The following is a 7,201-nucleotide window of genomic DNA, read 5'->3' on the forward strand; positions in this document are numbered from 1 at the left end:
ATATAATTAATTTGAAATGATGCCAAATGATTTTCTGCCTAAGGGCAATCATAGGTTATAGTCTAGTCTTTCATCCAATTATAAATCATAAAAGGGGATTTGAAATGTTTCTAATTGGAAGAGACTGAGGAAGTTCAATGACAACTCATGATTCTGTTAGAAAATTTCAGGTCTAAAAATGAGAAAACAACCAAAATGGTTTGATTTTATCAATTTTTATAGAGCAGTGGGACACCTGTGTAACTCAGTCAGTTAAGCCTCTGCCTTGGGCTCAGTTCATGATCCCAGGGTCCTGGGATGGAGTCCCACATCAGGCTCTTGATCAGCAGGGAGTCTGCTTCTCCCTCTGCCTGCCGTTCTTCCTGCTTGTGCTCTCTCTATCTCTCTGACAAATAAATAAATAAATCTTTTAAAAAAACAATTTTTATAGAGCAAGATAAAGGGAATAGTGTACAACACTGAAACAATGCAGACATCTTAAATGACTTATCAGAGAAACCAAAATAAATTTTTAGAAACTGTTTGACAAGGAAATTCAAATCAAAACCACACTGAGATACCACCTTACGCCAGTTAGAATGGCAAAAATAGACAAGGCAAGAAACAACAATTGTTGGAGAGGATGTGGAGAAAGGGGATCCCTCCTACATTGTTGGTGGGAATGCAAGTTGGTACAGCCACTCTGGAAAACCGTGTGGAGGTCCCTTAAAAAGTTAAAAATTGAGCTACCCTATGATCCAGCCATTGCACTACTGGGTGTTTACCCCAAAGATACAGACGTAGTGAAGAGAAGGGCCATATGCACCCCAATGTTCATAGCAGCAATGTCCACAATAGCTAAATCGTGGAAGGAGCCGAGATGCCCTTCAACAGATGACTGGATTAAGAAGTTGTGGTCCATATATACAATGGAATATTACTCAGCAATCAGAAAGAATGAGTTCTCAACATTTGCTACAACATGGACGGCACTGGAGGAGATAATGCTTAGTGAAATAAGTCAAGCAGAGAAAGACAACTATCATATGATTTCTCTCATCTATGGAACATAAGAACTAGAATGATCAGTAGGGGAAGAAAGGGATAAAGAAAGGGGGGGTAATCAGAAGGGGGAATGAAACATGAGAGACTATGGACTATGAGAAACAAACTGAGGGCTACAGAGGGGAGGGGGGTGGGGGAATGGGATAGACCGGTGATGGGTAGTAAGGAGGGCACATATTGCATGGTGCACTGGGTGTTATACACAACTAATGAATCATCGAGCCTTACATCGAAAACCGGGGATGTACTGTATGGTGACTAACATAATATAATAAAAAATCATTATTAATAAAAAAAAAAAAAAAAAAAAAAAAAAAAAAAAGAAACTGTTTGACAGATTTTCTTTTAAAGGCATGTTCTCTATAAAAGAGGGGTAGGAAGTTAAAAAAAAAAAGAATATGAGATTCAAAGGGACTTTATTTGGTAAAGAATAATTATAGAGTAGTTAAATATGTAATTTTAATGAGAGTAATTAAAATCCATATTGAATATAAAAAAGAGGAAAATAAATAATTCATAGGAAAGAAGGAACAAATGTGATAAACTATTCCAGAATGCAGGAAAAAAGTTAAATAGTAAAAAACATGAAAGCTATCAAAGAGAAGGTGGTAGCTAGAGAAAAAGAAGAGAGAAATATGTCTTATGATTTATAGGTATTTCTGAAGAAGAATCAAGTCAGAAAACTCTAAATAGAAACAATAATCAAATATGTAATTTAAGAAAACTTCCCTTTCTTGAAAAAAATACATTGATTGAAAGAATTCATACAATAATGAAAAGGAGACCTACTTCCTAATTATTTAAATGACAAGGATTTAAAATAATCAAGGAATATTTATTTTTTTCAAGATTTTTATGTATTTACTTGTCAGAGAGAGAGAGACACAGGCACAAGCAGGGGGAGCTGCAGGCAGTACCAGCAGAGGAAGAAGCAGGCTCCCTGCTGAGCAAAGGCTCAATCCCAGGACCCAGGGATCAGGAGCTGAGCTGAAGGCAGACGCTCAAGTGACTGACCCACCCAGGCACCTCTCAAGGAGTATTTAGACTCAAAGGAATAAATTCAGACCAGTCTCAGTTTTATTTGGATATTAAAAGCCAGGAGAATTTTTATACATTTTCATAGAGTTACAATCCTGAAAGACCTGTTTGTTCTGTTTACATCTGTAGCATTGGAAACTGGAACAGAGTATGCACATAGTAGGCACTCAATAACTACTTTAATGAGTGATGAATAAATAAATAAATAGTTGTCCATCATGTATGAAGGCAAAACATTGTCAAAAATTTAATTTACAACCATATATCCCTCTTGGACAACAAAAGGAACTTTTGGCATTGTATTTTAGCAGATGAAAATATGTATTGTGATTAATATTTTGAGAGTTGAGAAGTCATAGTGGCAAGTGAACCAGCAGTGCAGATGGTTTGACAAGAGGGTTGGGTAAAATCACCACTGTAGACAGCTGCTCTAGTGAGCCCAGAAGTTGGTACAGAGGTTGCTTCCTTCTAGTTGAAATATCAAAGGCAATAATTTAATTATGAGTTTCTTTCATTCATTATAAGCCTAAATTCTAATTGCCACATACACACACACAAATTCTGTTGAACTGACCCTGACTTCTTAAAGGAGTCACTTCCACTCTTCTAGAGAAGTGCCCCATCCTTTATCCCAACACACAGAATGAGAACACACTAAATTGTGGTTCTCTTGCATCTAAAATGTTTGGGGTGGATTATTTGTATTTTTTGTCTGTGCTTTCTAATTTTATTTTATCAGGTATTTATATTGAATAATTAATTTTTTTTCAAAAATGAATACAAAATGATCATGGTGGTGATTTCTAGATGTTGGTCCCTCATGGTTAAACATTGATGGAATGTGTCAATGAAAATAAGAATTCAGTTTTTGTACTGTCGAAAGACAGTAGATACTTGGCTTAAGAGTCCAGTAAAGTACTGAAGAGACAAACCTCTTCTCTTTTGTATATGTTATGTTTGATTTTGACAGCTTTTGAGTCATAAAATAGCTCTGAACAAATTTTCTCTAAGTTGGCTATTAAAGTCCTCGTATCTTTCTGACCAAATCAACAACTCAAATTAGATCTTGTTATTCATGTAAGCTCCTGGTTCCCTGTTCCTTCACCATGCCTGAAAAAGCCGTCACTGACTTTCACAATGCAGGGCACTTTCTAGAGTCTTACTTGATTCAGCAGATTTGCCTGGGAGTGAATGAAGCGTGGAGATTTAGATGGAACTGTCTAATACAAGGACATGTTATTCTATCATTAATAAGAAGAATTAAATCATTGGTTCTGCTGTTCCCCAGGTTTCAAAGACAATTTGTTTTTTGGGTTTTTTGTTTGTTTGTTTTTTGGCAGATAACTGGCAAAAATGAGGAGTCAAATTATTAATTCACAACAGGAGACACCATGTTGTTACACAATCAACCCTCTGTGTTCTAAATGATGGACTCAATGAGGATGGACCAAGAGAGGTCACCTTCAGATATATTATTATAATGAAAATTACTGGCCTGGGATCAGTGGAACAAAATTATGCCAGAGACCCCTTCCTTTTTGAAATATAACTTTTCAACTATGACAAAAACTACAAAAAAAGATTAATGTAATTTCCTTAGTAGAGGAAAGTAGATTCTTCTGAACCACTATTTTGGACTGTTTACCCCTGCTTCCATAGGCAGAGTTTTAGCTCCATGTAACAGTGGAAGGACTGAGAGGGCTCTAGGATATTATTGTAACTAAGTAGTTACTATATGGGACACGAAGTAATTCTTTCTCTAGCAGAAATTATTAGCCACCCAGAGTTTGTATTCAGGCCACTAAGTTATCTGCAAATTTGGTCTGGTACAGAACGTCTAAAAGAATACAACCAACAGCCATAAAGATGATTAGCTATTATGGGAATAATATTGCAAGCTAAAAATAATGTGGATAGAAGAGAAAATGGTTTCAGAAGTGGTTCCTCAATCTCAATGCAAATTTTGCACAAAGGAGAGTACGCTGTGAATCCATTAGACTCCGTTATTGCCTTTCACTAGATTTTGTTTCACCTTGTTAAGGAAATAGTTAAAAACATTTAAGACCTCAACTAGGATGCCAGGCTATTAAAGCCATTTAAAAATTGTCAAGTCTGGGGCGCCTGGGTAGCGCAGTCGTTAAGGCGTCTGCCTTCGGCTCAGGGCGTGATCCCGGCGTTCCGGGATCGAGTCCCACATCGGGCTCCTCCGCTGTGAGCCTGCTTCTTCCTTTCCCACTCCCCCTGCTGTGTTCCCTCTCTCACTGGCTGTCTCTCTGTCACATAAATAAATAAAATCTTTAAAAAAAAAAAAAAAATTGTCAAGTCTGCATTAAGCGAGAATCAGAGCGGAAACGGGCCCTTGATGAACCATATTTCGGTAACGAATAGTAAAATTCAGTACTGTGTCCTAATAACACAATATAAAACTTCAGTAACTTGATATGATCATTAAGCAATTAAATACATGCTTTTCTAGTTTAGAAATTAGAGAAATTTAGAAATTTTAGTTTAGAAAGCAGTGTCCTCTACTTTGTCGATAATATGGTTCATCTATTTTTTCAATATATATTTGAGTACCTATTAAATGCATTGTAAAGTTACCTAGGCAGATTGTGACATTTACTTGGAGTCAGATATTTAAATCAAATGTTTGTTTTGCTACTCAGCAATTTTATTAAATGTTATTATCTCTAGTAATTTGTTCATAAGCTATTTTGGGTTTTCTATGCAGAAAATCATAAAATGTGCAAATAATGACAATTTCATTTCTTTATTTTCAATAATTTATTTTACTACTATTCATTGTTTCATTTTACCATAATTTATTTACAGAAAATGGCAGAAATGTCTTTGGCATCAATTTATTTCTTCGTTTCCTTTTTTTCATTTTTGATATTTTTAATGAAGTATAATAAACATATGCAAGTGCATGGAATTACATGTATAACTCAAGTTACCACAACGATAATATCTGTGTAACCATGACCATGATCAAGAAGTAGAACATTACAAGAACACTAGAAGCTCCCAATAGGCCCCCTTTTCAATTATGACCTCTTCATTTCATGAGATTTTTTCTTTCATTTCATTTACTCTTTTTTTCATTTACTGTTATCTATAATATGAATGTAACATAATTGATATATATTTTTTCTGTTGATGGGCATTTGGATTGTGTCCAATTTTTACTTATACAAGAAAGACGGCTACATACATGATCATATGTGTCTTTTGGTGCACATGTGCATGTATAGATATTTTAGCATATACCTGTAAGTGGAATGGCTGGCATTAACAGATACTGATACTCCATTTTCCAAAATGGTTGTACCAATTTATGATTCCATCAGCAGTGTAAAAGAATTCCTACTTCTTCATATTCATACCAGAATTTGATATCATCAGTCTTTTTAATATTTGCCATTTTAGTGAGTGGATAGTTGTATCTATTTGTTTTAAAAAAGTTTTCCTGAATTACTAATGGGGTTGGTCATCTTTTCATATCTTTATATGTCAACTGAATATCTTAAAGCTTTATTTTACCTTTCACATTTAGATCGCAATCCACCTGTAATAGATTTTTATATATAATGTGAAGTAGAAGCAAGATTCTAATTTGTTTCAGCACTACATTCTTCAGTTCTACGTTTATATAAATCAAGTGTGTCGATGATTGGGTTAATATCTAGACTCTATTATGGTTCACGGTCTTTTTTTTCTCTTCTTGTACCAATATCCATATTGTATTCATTATGTAGTTTTACAAATAAGAATTGATACCATTAAATTCCTCTTACTATGTTCTGGAATTTTTACATTTCTACTTAAGTTTCATAGTCATATGCCAATTAAACCAAAATCTTACATAGTTCTTGAGATTGCACTGAATCTCTAGGTCAATTTGCAGTGAATTTACAACTTTAAAGGTTGATTCTTCCAATCCATGAATACATTTTCTATTTACTTAATTTTTCTGTTATTTTTCTGTTATTTCTCTGTGCATTTTATTATTTTCTACTATTTTCTCTATTTTCTTGCACATCATGTTTTCCCAATCTGTGAAGTACCTGATGGTTTTATGAGATAGTTAATTTTTAAAATTGTTTTCTGTATGTGGAACATAAAAATTGATTTTGTATATTCATTGACCTTTATCCAGCAATCTTACCAGGCTATTAATCTAATGGCTTTTCTATACATTTTCTTTTTTTTTTTTTTTTTTAAGATTTTATTCATTTGACAGAGATAGAGACAGCCAGCGAGAGAGGGAACACAAGCAGGGGGAGTGGGAGAGGAAGAAGCAGGCCCATAGCAGAAGAGCCTGATGTGGGGCTCGATCCCAGATCGCTGGGATCACGCCCTGAGCCGAAGGCAGACGCTTAACTGCTGTGCCACCCAGGCGCTCCTCTCTATACATTTTCTAAACTTCTGCTTATAGGGTTTGCAAATAATGGCCATTTTCTTTTTTCCAATCTTTTTATTTATAGAAGTAGTTAATTCCTTATTATATAATTAGAACCTCCGGTACAACGTTGAAAAGCAAGGTGTTAGAAATTTTCATCTCTTCAAACATTGCTTCAATCCATTCCCTCTTTCTACTCCGTTTGGTATTCCAATTTACATACTAGAACTTCTCTATCATCCATTTATCTTAACTTCTCTTTTGCATTTTTCTAAACTTTTGTCACTTTCTGATTCACTTTTAATGTTTTATTCTAACTTACATTAGAAGTTCATAACTTTCTCTCCAATTGTGTCTGACTATTAACCCATCCATTGAGTTCTTAATTTTAGTTATTACCTTTTTTAGTTCCTGAATTTGTCCCTAGTTCGTTCTTTTATAATTCTAGCTCTTTGCCAAAATTCTCCACTTATATTTTTATCTATGAACATATTAATAATTATTTGAAAGTATGTATTTGAAAGTAACTGAAATTAGCACCCTTATCCTTGGAGCCTAACTCTTTTGGGTATTTACTAAAACCTGTGAATTTAGTAGTACCATTCTCCCACTGGCAGGATCTGAACAGCAATTTTTTGGTCAGTCCACTGGGGATGTTGATTTCTTCAGTTTCTCATCCTCTCGGTTTTCTCTCCCAGGATTTGCAAATCCCCTCAG

This window comes from Ursus arctos, unplaced genomic scaffold (genome assembly GCF_023065955.2).
Source record: "Ursus arctos isolate Adak ecotype North America unplaced genomic scaffold, UrsArc2.0 scaffold_11, whole genome shotgun sequence".
Lineage (NCBI taxonomy): Eukaryota > Metazoa > Chordata > Mammalia > Carnivora > Ursidae > Ursus > Ursus arctos.